Source organism: Aegilops tauschii, chromosome 6 (assembly GCF_002575655.3).
Source record: "Aegilops tauschii subsp. strangulata cultivar AL8/78 chromosome 6, Aet v6.0, whole genome shotgun sequence".
Lineage (NCBI taxonomy): Eukaryota > Viridiplantae > Streptophyta > Magnoliopsida > Poales > Poaceae > Aegilops > Aegilops tauschii.
The window spans coordinates 13,613,184-13,629,264 of NC_053040.3; the positions used below are offsets into that span (position 1 = coordinate 13,613,184).

At 42.4% G+C, this 16,081-nt stretch overlaps 1 long non-coding RNA gene across 1 annotated transcript; it reads left to right on the forward strand.

The window, feature by feature from the left end:
- Positions 1-3,847: 3,847 nt before the first annotated feature.
- Positions 3,848-5,140, forward strand: LOC120966060 (uncharacterized). The gene is made up of 2 exons (XR_006664912.2): positions 3,848-4,841; positions 4,947-5,140. It is a non-coding gene; the product is annotated as an uncharacterized lncRNA (long non-coding RNA).
- Positions 5,141-16,081: the final 10,941 nt, after the last annotated feature.

Genomic DNA, 16,081 nt, shown 5'->3' on the forward strand with positions numbered 1-16,081 from the left:
CCTAATGTTTGAGTTGGTTGAATAGTACCACGGTTTATTTTCGTCCGGTTTATTTTCGCCTCACCTCCCACCACCCTCCCACGTTAATGTTTTATTCTTTGCACTTAAAACCAAATCGCGTCTAATACTCCTTCCATTTATTCATGCTTGCTTTGGCAAGTGTCGATTCAATTCAACCATGTAAATATTTGGTAATTAAGAATTCATAAATAATAACATACACATGAGATCACCTTCCAAACAGATCACATCGCCCTCCGATTCATTTCTCCCACCGATCCCCTTCAATACTTAGCTTCGCTAGAAAAAAAACACAACTATCGAAGCCATGCCCTCACATGATCACGTATCACAATGAGAAAACTCCTTATATTGTTTCCCTATTTAAATATACTAGCAAACATGCCCGTGCGTTGCAACGGGAGAAAACAACCCTCTCACATGCCCTTACCCATTGAGCATGGCTAAAGAATTCACCCTTATGCCCATAACATAATAAACATGACTAATACCTAATCCTCACGTCCACATCCTCCATTTCAGTATAACACCAGACACATGTTTCCGCTTGTCGTCTTTTCCGTCCTCATCACTGGTGGTCGCATTATCAGTTGTCACTAACCAGGGTTGACCAGGTGCAATGGATTGTTGAGCCGCCTTCATGTCCGGCGAAGAGAAAGAGCGTTGAACAAAGTTTTTTATTTATCATCTGGCTAATATAATAGGGAAAAGCACTGCACAAAATGTATGTCCATGTCATTATGTAAATTGAATAGTTTGTGTCAGATTGATCATGAAATCTTAGTTGGACTCCTCATGCATTTTGACAGGAATCACTGGGCCGAGTGAGACTCGTCGTACGTGTGAAGACGCGATAGAGAAAAAGATTCCTTCCATATCCATAGTTTGAACTAAAACAATGCATCAGGTGGGCATATTTCAAAAATTCACCAAGTTTTATTAATAGGTATAGACTAAAGCAATTTAGCTATAATACCTCCCAGTTTAGAAAAACATGTTTAAGAAAATATTTTCCTTTTCAAATTTAAAGTTCAAAAAATATTCGTGTTTTAAAAATGTTTGCAAATTAAAAAATAATCAAAACAGTACCTCCTAGTTTTAAAAAATTGTTTTTGTTTTAAAATATACTCAAGTTTAAAGAAAATAAAAGGCGAAATATTGTTATTTAAAAAAATGTTTGAGTTAAAAATTATTTATTAACAACTTTGAAAAAAAATCGGGTTCTATAATATATTCACTTTTTCAGAAAAAAAATTCCTCTCAGTATCTGGCGAGACTATGAACTAATTTAAAATTTCGCGCTGCAATTTAAACAGCCAGTCATGTTTATTCTAGTGGCTAGCAATCTGAGCTCTCTAGCATGAGCGGCTTGGTTCGATTCCTCTCGTGGCGCAGCATTTTTTCTTAGATTTTTTTACTGGCGCGGGCTGTTATGCTAATGGGCCGGCCCATTGCGGCTCTGTGCCTCCTGTGTTATGTTTTTTTGACTGAAACGAATTGGGAGAAGGCAAAAACGCCCGCACCAGAGAACATCTGCGACGTATCTAGGTCCCACCGTAAACGAAAATAACTGGAGAAACAATCCTTCCTTTAATATCGCACCAGAGAACATCTGCGACGTACAAAAGTTATTTAGGTCCCACCGTAAACGAAAATAAGTGAAGAAACAATCCTTCCTTTAATATTTGGTTAAGATAAAGATAAAGATTTAGGAGCAGTCGGTACGTCTTTCGTTCGTACCCAGCCTCCCATCGATCGCGAAGGCATCCCCGCTACTTTTTTCCGCTTCTTCGACGTTCGTCGATTCGTCCCCACCCGCACAGCCATACGTGGACCAAGCCCTGCAAAAGAACGAGATCCAACCCACGTCTCTCTATCAACAAAAGCACGACACGCTAGGGTTAGCAGCCGCCAGCCACGCCCGCCCCTCGATCGGCTCCTCCCGAGGCGCCATCGTGCTCTCGCGCACGGCGCTGGCCGCTGTCCTCAATGCCCCCTCGCACTTCGCATCTGCTGCCTCATCCTCCGACCTCCGTCGTCGTGCAGCACATCGTTGCCATGGACTCGAACTTCTGATGCTACGGGGAAGCCGGATCGGATCCCACCCCGAGGGCTCGACCTGAGGCTGCGGTGGGTTGTAGAACTCCCCGGCGACAAGCTCAACGGCCTTGTACTTCGCCCGCACAAGCACCATTGGGTCGACGTCGCTGCCAGTGGCTGCGGCCATGCATTTCGAAATTCCATGGCATGATGCATATAAATTGGATCAGTATGTGGGTTCAGAAGATGATTTTTTTTCTATGCTTCCCCTATGGTGGGTTCGGTTTTGCATTACTCAATTTTGCTAATGTGTCGTTTCTGCAATGTACCTTCAATTTTTTTAGTATACTAATTTCAAATGATTATATAATTTTCTATGGATCAGATTCATGAAGCTCCAAGCGAGCAAGAAGTTTCAGTCCACCTTTACTCATGGCCTCCCCTTCTCGTCTGGTAACTCACGTGCTCACTTTGTCATGAAGATAGCATGAACTAATCTTTTATCAGGCAACAAATGCCATGTCCTAGCACCGGCCAAAATCCCTTTTTCATGTGTGAACCATATACAGAAAACTGTATGATACATACTGGAATCTGGTGCTCACTTTTAGAATAGCTGTTTTTTTCACCCAACTAGAGAACTTAGGAAGGCTGTTTTTTTCTTCTTCTTTTGTTATGATTTTTTCAGTCTTTCGGGTTAATAAGTGGTTTTTTTCTTTCGCCTTTAGGTTGCAGAAGTGCAATTGCAACTATATGCGTTCACTAGCGACAACACCCATAGATAAATATACACGCCTATTACATGTTGATGCTGCCCGCTCTTGTTATACATTTATTTTGCAGCGGTCGCTCTGTTCAATCGTGGTCCATGCTCTGTTTAATGCACATGTCGGATCAGAATCAAAATGAGATTATTGTAGCTTCTCTAACCACATTCGGACTCCTAATTTTAAGTTTTTGTCTTGCTCTCAGGTTTTTTTTTGAAAAGGGGGACTCCCCAGCCTCTGCATCAGAACGATGCATACGGCCAACTTTATAAATAAGCAAACATGTTCAACAAGGTCTTAAAGTCTCCAACGAAAGTAAAGTAAAGAAAAGCTCACAGAGAGCCAAAAGGCCAATAACAAACTAGCCAAAAGAAGCCACAACCGGCTGGCATAAGAGAGATAGGTAAACTAACTGCCTATCCTATTACATGACCGTCATCCAAACCGGTTGAAGATATCCCGTGCTACCATCTCCCACCGGATAGATCCAGTAACCAAGGGAGTGAGTAGCGACCACGTACGGATCAACGCAGTGGCTCGGAAAATAACCTGCAAAAAATGAATATTTGTTGCTCTGTTAAAAACCAAATCATTTCTGCAGTTCCATACTGCCCATAATAAAGCACATGCTCCTACGCGGATGTGTCGTGCTGTTTCGGACTCTAGCCCATTAAGCCACGTTTTAAATAACGTGTTGACAGATCTCGGAGGAGTAATATTGAAGGCAATATGGACCGTCCGCCATAAGACTTTTGCCAACGGGCACTCAAGAAAAAGGTGTTTGATGGTTTCATCCCGATCGCAGAAGTTACACCTAGTAGGTCCTGTCCAGTTACGCTTTGCCAAATTATCCTTGGTCAAGATTACTTGTTTATGTCTTGCTCTCAGGTGGACGGCCTTGGCAATCTGAACAAGCTTTACGCGACTGGCGCTCTTGTTGATTCCTTATGAGTCATTTAAGCTGTTTTTGCACAAGGTTGAGATAGTTGGGGCATGTAACTGTGTTTTGGTGAGCTTCTTCCTTTCTTTGAGGGTTTCCCAATCCCTTCTCAATCCAAAGTTCTGGCTCAGGCTGTGATTATAACTTTTATTGACCTAGATCTGATGGTGATAGTTATGAATAATTCAACTTTTTTCAGAGTATATTGAACTGCATCACACATAAGTAATAGATATTAACCTATGCTAACACTAATATTTGTAATTTGTTACACCATGATGTTTAATATTGCCAGGATATTTTTCTTGAAAAGAAAATATGAAATTTACACCTCTTGCACCACTGATAGAGATGTGCCTTGCTGTAATAAGATGATGGGCTCATGACTTATCTTTCTTGGACAAAACAAGGAATCTAGCCATAACTATGTACATACCTGGATACTCATCTTTTCTTCTCAAGCTATCATGTCAAGTGTAGAGGAAATGATGATATAAAGAATAAGGAGAAAGACATGCTGACAGTACATCCGGTTCCAATTTTCATCACACTATGTACTAATATATGCTCTCAATGATAATATGCCACCTTGCGCTGTCTACACACGTAACATGTTCTTCTTTTGTATGATTATACACTATGAAATTATTGTATGCTTATCTTGGCTGGAATTTCAGAGTTGAAAGGACATGATGTTTCCATGCGACGGGAGTTAATTTTGGTTGTCCTTTGTTTCATAATAAATGTTGGTATGTTTAGTTGGTGTAACCGGAATTAATCACTGGTTAAACATATAGAAGGAGTCTCTCTATTGGAAGGGGAAAAATATAATGTTAGACACCATTTATTTTTCTACTCGATGGTGCATGCAATGTATCATTTGTCCCTGATTTAATGTACTGCACTTTTCTTCATTGCTCTCTGTTCTTTAATAAGTCAGACTCATATAGAACCTGATATTTCTTAGTGATGTCTTCAGATCCCACGAATGTCATTTTGCACTGAAGGCTTGTAACCATTGGGAAATGTTTGCTTGCTCTGATGTATCAAGTTGCCATGGGGGTGATCTAGAGGTGAAAGCTAGCAAGCCATCTCCTGATATTTTCCTTACTAGCAAGCTTAATGCGGAACACTTATATTTCAGTACTTGTTTGTTTAACTGTGCTATTCATCTGCAGGTCTCTTCCTTGTCCGAAGTGTCGTACCGAATCAAGACATGTTCATTTAATTTACCTGTCATGTAAATGACACAACATGATTCACTTGTGTATAGTGTAAAAATATATTTATTTATGGCACACAGGTGTTCAAATTATAGTTGTAAAACGTGTATAGTGTAAAAATATAATTATTAAGGGAAGTGACATCACAATGGTCGTGCCTGGTCTTCTCCGAGTCTCTGCTTGTGGTTTGTGTTCTTTAGATCTGTTCATGCCCTGATATTGCTCTCTGATTTCATCTTCTCTGGACTAATTAGGGCTTTGCTTTTGTTTGCACCAATTCGAGATAATGGTCATGACATGCAGCAGCCAAGACAACAAGGTCAAGCCCAGGCTTAGGCCTGATGATGAACACAATTAGATGCAGGTAGTTCCTTGCATCCTCATGTTAGAACTACTTTTTTTACGCTCTTGCTTCTGCAGATTTCTAAGAATTTGACTCATTTTTCGGTCATTTTGTGCATTTGTAGTTCACATATATCTAAGTCCCTTTGATGTGTGTTTCAAATAAACAAGAGCTCTTGGCAATGAGATTTTTTGACCGAACATATCATTTTAACCACAAATAGAATACAAATAATTGTGATATAAACCTAATTGATACACCATTTGATACATGTGTTTACAAAATAGATCTGAGCAATTATTTGTAGTAGTTATATTGATTAGCTGCCTACTTACCTTTTAAGTTCTTTGTGAATCAATGTAATTTTATTTCGACAAAGTTTGAGAAAAAAATATGACGGGGAGCCTTGGCGCAGTGGTAAAGTTGCTACCTTGTGACCATGAGGTCACGGGTTCAAGTCCTGGAAACAGCTTCTTACACAAATGTAGGGAAAGGCTGCGTACTATAGACCCAAAGTGGTCGGACCCTTTCCCGGACCCTGCGCAAGCGGCATGCATCGGGCTGCTGATACGTCTCCAACGTATCTATAATTTTTGATTGCTCCATGCTGTTTTATTATCAATCTTGGATGTTTTATAATCATTTTATATCATTTTTTTGGTACTGACCTATTGACATAGTGCCAAGTGCAAGTTGCTGTTTTTTCCATGTTTTTTACATCGCAGAAAATCAATATCAGACGGAGTCCAAATGCCACGAAACTTCACGGAGATTTTTTATGGACCAGAAGGAAGATATTGGGCCCTGGTTGCACCTGGGGGGAGTCCCGAGGAGGGGACAACCCACCAGGGCGCGCCAGGAGGCCCAGGCGCGCCCTGGTGGGTTATGCCCACCTCAGGTGCCCCCCGGGCTGCCTCTTTGCTCCATAAATACCCCAATATTCCAGAAACCCTAGGGGAGTCGACGAAATATTCATCCAGCCACCGCAGAGTCCAGAACCACCAGATCCAATCTAGACACCATCACGGAGGGGTTCACCACTTCCATTGATGCCTCTCTGATGATGCGTGAGTAGTTCTTTGTAGACCTTCGGGTCCGTAGTTAGTAGCTAGATGGCTCTCTCTCTCTCTCTCTCTCTCTCTCTCTCTCTCTCGCTGAATTCTCAATACAATGGTCTCTTGGAGATCCATATGATGTAACTCTTTTGCGGTGTGTTTGTTGGGATCTGATGAACTTCGAGTTTATGATGAGTTATATCTTTTTATATCCATGAAAGTTATTTGAGTTTATTTGATCTCTTATATGCATGATCTCTTATAGCCTCGTATTTTTTCTCCGATATTTGGGTTTTGTTTGGCCAACTTGATCTATTTATCTTGCAATGGGAAGAGGTTCCCGGTAGTGGGTTCGATCTTATGGTGCTTGATCCCAGTGACAGAAAGGGAACCGACACGTATGTATCGTTGCTACTAAGGATAAAAAGATGGGATCTATATCTACGCAATAGATAAACGGATCTTGTCTACATCATGTCATCGTTCTTATTGCATTACTCCGTTTTTCCATGAACTTAATACACTAGATGCATGCTGGATAGCGGTCGATGTGTGGAGTAATAGTAGTAGATGCAGGCAGGAGTCGGTCTACTAATCTTGGACGTGATGCCTATGTAATGATCATTGCCAGGATATCGTCATAATTATTTGAAGTTCTATCAATTTCCCAACAGTAATTTGTTTACCCACCGTTTGCTATCTTTCTCGAGAGAAGCCACTAGTGAAACCTACAGCCCCGAGTCTTCTTTCTCATATATTTGCTTTGCGATCTACTTTTTCCTTGCGTTTATTTTCAGATCTATTAAACCAAAAATACAAAAAAATACCTTGATGCAATTTATTCTTATTTATTTTATTTGGCGTTCGATCTATCAATCTACTACAAATTTACCTCACGTCCTTTTGCCTATCTTGAGGCGCTGTACCCCGAAAGGTATTGACAACCCCTTTAACATGTCGGGTTGCGAGGTGTTGTTGTTTGTGTGCAGGGGATGTTTACGTTGTGTTGCTTGGTTCTCCTACTGGTTCGATAACCTTGGTTTCATATCTGAGGGAAATACCTACCGCCGTTGTGCTGCATCATCCCTTCCTCTTTGGGGAAATATCGACGTAGCTTCAAGCGACATCAAAAGGAATTTCTGGCGCCGTTGCCGGGGAGGATCTTCAACATAACCAGGTTCCTAATCACAAATCTCATCTCCTCGCAATTTACATTATTTGCCATTTGCCTCTCGTTTTCCTCTCCCCCACTTCACAAAAAATTTGCCATTTTATTCGCCTTTCTTTTTCACCGATCTCTTGTCTCTAGTCCCGATGGCTAGCGTCCCTACTCCTCCTTTGTCACCAGATTTTGAAGTTCTTTACTTCAAGCAAAGACAAGGAGAAAAGTTGAAAGATGCCTGGTATAGGCTTATGGAATCGTATCGTGTTTCCAACCTAAAGGGGGATGCTAAGGTTTTGCTTCGTAATTTTTACATAGGATTAGCTTTGCATCATAGACAACTTCTTGATTTTGCCGCTAAAGGAAATTTTATTGAGCTTGATGCAAACGCTGCCTATGAAATCTTGGAAGGAATTTTGGGAATTCCTCCTCAAAAGAAGGGGTTTTCCTTTACCCCTGAGGGAGTTCAAATGTTGGACAAACTTGGTGATTTACATAAACATATGGTCGAAATACAGAAATATAATGAACCCCCCAAGCACCTCAATGGTAGTATCAATCGCATGAATACCTTGATTACTCTTTGCAACAAGCGACTGGATATTTTGGATCTTAAGATGGTTTCTTTTCCGGAGAATTTAGGGAAGCGTAAAGAGCCTCCCGGGTTTGAGAAAATTGTTACAAAAGTTGCCAAAACTTCGAAAGACAAAACTCTACCTTGCTTTATGCCTAGCTAAGGGCGTAAAACTATAGCGCTTGTTGGGAGGCAACCCAATGAATACATTTTATTTTTTCTTTCTGTTCTTGAGTGTTAACACAATTATGCTACTGTTATGACTGTGTTTTTTATGTTTTAATTAGTGTTTGTGCCAAGTAAAGCCTTTAGGATCTTCTTGGGTGATAGTTGTTTGATCTTGCTGAAAAAGACAGAAACTTTGCACTCATGAAAATAATTTTCATAAATCACAGAAAAGAGCTTTTGCCCTGATTCTTTTTGCAGAAGATTAATACACAAATTACGCTGGTAGTCCTAATTTGTTTGAATTGTTGGAGTTCCAGAAGTATTCGAAAGTTCCAGATTACTACAGACTGTTCTGTTTTGACATATTCTGTTTTCTTTGTGTTGTGTGCTTAGTTTGATGGCTCTATGGTTTTCTTTGATGAGTTTTTGCCATAAAAAAGTTGGAATACAGTAGATATAATACAAAAAAAAAATATGAATTGGTTTGACACAACACTTATAGTAGTGGTTTGCTTTCTTTCACTAACGGATCTCACAAAGGTTTTGTTGAGTTTTCTGTGATTGAAGTTTTCAAGTTTTGGGTTATCTTACGATGGATGAGAGAAGGATAGAAGAGCCTAAGCTTGGGGATGCCCCGGCATCCCAAGCATTATCCAAGAATGAGCAACCAACTAAGCTTGGGGATGCCCCCGAGTGGCATCCCCTCTTTCTTCTAACGACCATCGGTATTTTACTCGAGGCTATATTTTTATTCCTCACATGATATGTGTTTTGCTTGGAGCGTCTTGTATGATATGTGTCTTTGCTTGTTTTATTTTGTGTTTTAAGTCATCAATCCTTGCTGGACACACTTATTTGGGAGAGCCAAAATTATGTCTTGACTTGTTAGAATTGCTCTCTATGCTTCACTTAAATTTTTATGAGCTAGGACTTGCTCTAGTGCTTCACTTATATCTTTTTGAGCAAGGTGTGCTTAGTATTTTTTGAAGAAATACTCTCTTGCTTCACTTAGATTTATTTGAGAGTTAGTAAAATTTTGAAGAAATTCTCTCTTGCTCCACTTAAATTATTTTGAGAGAAAGAAAATATGTTATGCTCATGATCTTCACTTATATTTGTTTGAGCTTATGTAAAGCAACGCATGAAAATTAGTCCCAAAGTGATAGATATCCAAGAAGGATAAAGAAACAAATATATATATATATATATATATATATATATGTCATGAAGATCGTTGGACAAAATAAACTTGATTCTTAGTAATAGTTTTGAGATGTGATGATGTGATATGTGAGTTATGTTGATGAGTAATTATGCTCTAGTAAGAATATTGGTGTTAAGGTTTGTGATTCCCTATGCATGCACGAAAGTCAATAATCTTGCAATGAAAATTATATCCTACTTGTGGTGCATTATTCGGTGTTAATTATGCTTAATGCTTGCTTATGAGATTATTCTTTTCTTGGTTGGTCGCTTCTCAATCTTTTTGCTAGCCTTCATTTTGCACTAAGTATGACCTCTACTTGTGCATCCAAAATCCTTTAAACCATCTTTGCCACATGAGTCCACTATATCTACCTATATGCGGTATTCTTTTGCCTTTCTAAGCAAATTTACATGTGCCATCTCTAATTTTCGAAATAAACTTCTCTTTTGTGTGTTTGTTTTGCTCACGGAACTGTAACGGGTGGCTAATATTTTCCATGCTGGATGTGTTATTCGCACGATAAGTGTTTATTCACTTGTCATTGCACGGGAGTAAGGCAAAGGTTTTAGGGATGCCCAGTGTTGGAAATATGCCCTAGAGGCAATAATAAATGGTTATTATTATATTTCTTTCTTCATGATAATAGTCTATTATTCATGCTATAATTGTATTGTCCGGAAATCGTAATACATGTGTGAATACATAGACCACAACGTGTCCCTAGTAAGCCTCTAGTTGACTAGCTCGTTGATCAACAGATAGTCATGGTTTCCTGACTATGGACATTGGATGTCATTGATAACGGGATCACATCATTAGGAGAATGATGTGATGGACAAGACCCAATCCTAAGCATAGCATAAAAGATCGTGTAGTTTCGTTTGCTAGAGCTTTTCCAATGTCAAGTATCTTTTCCTTAGACCATGAGATCGTGCAACTCCCGGATACCGTAGGAGTGCTTTGGGTGTGCCAAACGTCACAACGTAACTGGGTGACTATAAAGGTGCACTACGGGTATCTCCGAAAGTGTCTGTTGGGTTGGCACGGATCGAGACTGGGATTTGTCACTCCGTGTGACGGAGAGGTATCTCTGGGCCCACTCGGTAATGCATCATCATAATGAGCTCAATGTGACTAAGGCGTTGGTCACGGGATCATGCATTGCGGTACGAGTAAAGAGACTTGCCGGTAACGAGATTGAACAAGGTATTGGGATACCGACGATCGAATCTCGGGCAAGTAACATACCGATTGACAAAGGGAATTGCATACGGATTGATTGAATCCTCGACACCGTGGTTCATCCGATGATATCATCGTGGAACATGTGGGAGCCAACATGGGTATCCAGATCCCGCTGTTGGTTATTGACCGGAGAGGCGTCTCGGTCATGTCTGCATGTCTCCCGAACCCGTAGGGTCTACACACTTAAGGTCCGGTGACGCTAGGGTTGTAGAGATATATGTATGCGGAAACCCGAAAGTTGTTCAGAGTCCCGGATGAGATCCCGGACGTCACGAGAGGTTCCGGAATGGTCCGGAGGTGAAGAATTATATATAGGAAGTCAAGTTTTGGCCACCGGGAAAGTTTCGGGGGTTACCGGTATTGTACCGGGACCACCGGAAGGGTCCCGGGGGTCCACCGGGTGGGGCCACCTATCCCGGAGGGCCCCATGGGCTGAAAGTGGAAGGGAACCAGCCCCTAGTGGGCTGGGCGCCCCCCATGGGCCTCCCCCCATGCGCCTAGGGTTGGGAACCCTAGGGTGGGGGGGCTTTCCCCTTGCCTTGGGGGGCAAGGCAACCCCTTCCCCCCCCTTGGCCGCCGCCCCCCAACCCTAGATGGGTTTTGGCCGGCCCCCTTCCCAAGGGGGACTATATAAAGGGGGGGAGGAAGGGCAGCACCCTACAGCCTTGGGCGCCTCCCTCCTCCCCTGCAACACCTCTCTCTCTCTCGCAGAAGCTCGGCGAAGCCCTGCCGGAGACCCGCTACATCCACCACCACGCCGTCGTGCTGTTGGATCTCCATCAACCTCTCCTTCCCCCTTGCTGGATCAAGAAGGAGGAGACGTCGCTGCACCGTACGTGTGTTGAACGCGGAGGTGCCGTCCGTTCGGCACTTGGTCATCGGTGATTTGGATCACGACGAGTACGACTCCGTCATCCACGTTCATTGGAACGCTTCCGCTCGCGATCTACAAGGGTATGTAGATCCACTCCTTTCCCCTCGTTGCTAGTAGACTCCATAGATGCATCTTGGTGAGCGTAGGAAAATTTTAAAATTATGCTACGATTCCCAACAGTGGCATCATGAGCCAGGTCTATGCGTAGTTACTATGCACGAGTAGAACACAAAGCAGTTGTGGGCGTTGAGTTTGCCAATTCTTCTTGCCGCTACTAGTCTTTTCTTGTTTCGGCGGCATTGTAGGATGAAGCGGCCCGGACCGACCTTACACGTACACTTACGTGAGACAGGTTCCACCGACTGACATGCACTAGATGCATAAGGTGGCTAGCGGGTGTCTGTCTCTCCTACTTTAGTCGGAACGGATTCGATGAAAAGGGTCCTTATGAAGGGTAAATAGAAATTGGCAAATCACGTTGTGGTCATACGTAGGTAAGAAACGTTCTTGCTAGAAACCTACAAACCACGTAAAAACCTGCAACAACAATTAGAGGACGTCTAACTTGTTTTTGCAGCAAGTGCTATGTGATGTGATATGGCCAGAAGATGTGATGAATGATATATGTGATGTATGAGATTGATCATATTCTTGTAATAGGAATCACGACCTACATGTCGATGAGTATGACAACCGGCAGGAGCCATAGGAGTTGTCTTTATTATTTTGTATGACCTGCGTGTCATTGAATAACGCCATGTAAATTACTTTACTTCGTTGCTAAACGCGTTAGCCATAGAAGTAGAAGTAATCGTTGGCGTGCCGACTTCATGAAGACACAATGATGGAGATCATGATGATGGAGATCATGGTGTCATGCCGGTGACAAAGATGATCATGGTGCCCCGAAGATGGAGATCAAAGGAGCATAATGATATTGGCCATATCATGTCACTATTTGATTGCATGTGATGTTTATCATGTTTTTGCATCTTATTTGCTTAGAACGACGGTAGTAAGTAAGATGATCCCTTATAATAATTTCAAGAAAGTGTTCACCCTAACTGTGCACCGTTGCGAAGGTTCGTTGTTTCGAAGCACCACGTGATGATCGGGTGTGATAGATTCTAACGTTCGAATACAACGGGTGTTGACGAGACTAGCATGTACAGACATGGCCTCGGAACACACGCAATACACTTAGGTTGACTTGACGAGCCTAGCATGTACAGACATGGCCTCGGAACACGGAGGACCGAAAGGTCGAGCACGAGTCGTATAGAAGATACGATCAACATGAAGATGTTCACCGATCTTGACTAGTCCGTCTCACGTGATGATCGGACACGGCCTAGTTAAACTCGGATCATGTTTCACTTAGATGACTAGAGGGATGTCTATCTGAGTGGGAGTTCATTAAATAATTTGATTAGATGAACTCAATTATCATGAACTTAGTCTAAAATCTTTACACTATGTATTGTAGATCAAATGGCCAACGTTGTCCTCAATTTCAACGCGTTCCTAGAGAAAACCAAGCTGAAAGATGATGGCAGCAACTATACGGACTGGGTCCGGAACCTGAGGCTCATCCTCATAGTAGCCAAGAAAGATTATGTCTTAGAAGCACCGCTAGGTGATGCACCAATCCCACAGAACCAAGACGTTATGAACGCTTGGCAATCACGTGCTGATGATTACTCCCTCGTTCAGTGCGGCATGCTTTACAGCTTAGAACCGGGTCTCCAAAAGCGTTTTGAGAAACATGGAGCATATGAGATGTTCGAGGAGATGAAACTAGTTTTCCAAGCTCATGCCCGGGTCGAGAGATATGATGTCTCTGACAAGTTCTTCAGCTGTAAAATGGAGGAGAACAGTTCTGTTAGTGAGCACATACTCAGAATGTCTGGGTTGCACAACCGCTTGTCTCAACTGGGAGTTAATCTCCCGGATGACGCGGTCATTGACAGAATCCTCCAGTCGCTTCCACCAAGCTACAAGAGCTTTGTGATGAACTACAATATGCAGGGGATGGAAAAGACCATTCCCGAGGTATATTCAATGCTGAAATCAGCGGAAGGGGAGATCAGAAAAGAACATCAAGTGTTGATGGTGAATAAAACCACCAAGTTCAAGAAGGGCAAGGGTAAGAAGAACTTCAAGAAGGACGGCAAGGGAGTTGCCGCGCCCGGTAAACCAGTTACTGGGAAGAAGTCAAAGAATGGACCCAAGCCCGGGACTGAGTGCTTTTATTGCAAGGGAAGTGGTCACTGGAAGCGGAACTGCCCCAAATATTTAGCGGACAAGAAGAAGGCCGGCAACACCCAAGGTATATGTGATATACAAGTAATTGATGTGTACCTTACCAGTACTCGTAGTAGCTCCTGGGTATTTGATACCGGTGCGGTTGCTCATATTTGTAACTCAAAACAGGAACTACGGAATAAACGGAGACTGGCAAAGGACGAGGTGACGATGTGCGTCGGGAATGGTTCCAAGGTCGATGTGATCGCCGTCGGCACGCTACCTCTGCATCTACCCACGGGATTAGTTTTAAACCTCAATAATTGTTATTTAGTGCCAGCTTTGAGCATGAACATTGTGTCTGGATCTCGTTTAATTCGAGATGGCTACTCATTTAAATCCGAGAATAATGGTTGTTCTATTTATTTGAGATATATGTTTTATGGTCATGCCCCGCTGGTCAATGGTTTATTTTTGATGAATCTCGAACGTGATGTTACACATGTTCATAGTGTGAATACCAAAAGATGTAAAGTTGATAACGATAGTCCCACATACTTGTGGCACTGCCGCCTTGGTCACATTGGTGTCAAGCGCATGAAGAAGCTCCATGCAGATGGACTTTTGGAGTCTCTTGATTACGAATCATTTGACACGTGCGAACCATGCCTCATGGGTAAGATGAATAAGACTCTGTTCTCCGGAACAATGGAACGAGCAACCAACCTATTGGAAATCATACATACCGATGTGTGCGGTCCAATGAGTGTTGAGGCTCGCGGAGGATATCGTTATGTTCTCACTCTCACTGATGATTTAAGTAGATATGGATATGTCTACCTGATGAAACACAAGTCTGAAACCTTTGAAAAGTTGAAAGAATTTCAGAGTGAAGTTGAGAATCAACGTGACAGGAGAATAAAATTCCTACGATCAGATCGTGGTGGAGAATATTTAAGTCACGAGTTTGGTGCACACTTAAGGAAATGTGGAATAGTTTCACAACTCACGCCGCCTGGAACACCTCAGAGAAATGGTGTGTCCGAACGTCGTAATCGCACTCTATTGGATATGGTGCGATCTATGATGTCTCTTACCGATTTACCGCTCTCATTTTGGGGTTATGCTTTAGAGACTGCCGCATTCACTTTAAATAGGGCTCCGTCGAAATCCGTTGAGACGACACCGTATGAATTATGGTTTGGGAAGAAACCTAAGCTGTCGTTTCTAAAAGTTTGGGGATGCGATGCTTATGTCAAGAAACTTCAACCTGAAAAGCTCGAACCCAAGTCGGAAAAATGCGTCTTCATAGGATACCCTAAGGAAACGATTGGGTATACCTTCTACCTCAGATCCGAAGGCAAGATCTTCGTTGCCAAGAACGGGTCCTTTCTGGAGAAGGAGTTTCATTCGAAAGAATTGAGTGGGAGGAAAGTGGAACTTGATGAGGTGATAGTCACCCCTTCTGAACCGGAAAGTAGCGCAGCGCAGGAAAATGTTCCTGTGGTGCCTACACCGACTGGGGAGGAAGTTAATGATGATGATCATGAAGCTTCGGATCAAGTTACTGAACTTCGTAGGTCCACAAGGACACGTTCCGCACCAGAGTGGTACGGCAACCCTGTCCTAGAAATCATGTTGTTAGACAACGGTGAACCTTCGAACTATGAAGAAGCGATGGCGGGCCCGGATTCCGACAAATGGCTTGAAGCCATGAAATCCGAGATAGGATCCATGTATGAAAACGAAGTATGGACTTTGACTGACTTGCCCGATGATCGGCGAGCCATAGAAAACAAATGGATCTTTAAGAAGAAGACGGACGCAGATGGTAATGTGACCATCTACAAAGCTCGACTTGTCGCTAAGGGTTATCGACAAGTTCAAGGGGTTGACTACGATGAGACTTTCTCACCCGTAGCGAAGCTGAAGTCCGTCCGAATCATGTTAGCAATTGCCGCATACTATGATTATGAGATATGGCAGATGGACGTCAAAACGGCATTCCTTAACGGCTTCCTTAAGGAAGAGTTGTATATGATGCAGCCGGAAGGTTTTGTCGATCCTAAGAATGCTAGCAAAGTATGCAAGCTCCAGCGCTCAATCTATGGGCTGGTGCAAGCATCTCGGAGTTGGAACATTCGCTTTGATGAGATGATCAAAGCGTTTGGGTTTACACACACTTATGGAGAAGCCTGTGTTTACAAGAAAGTGAGTG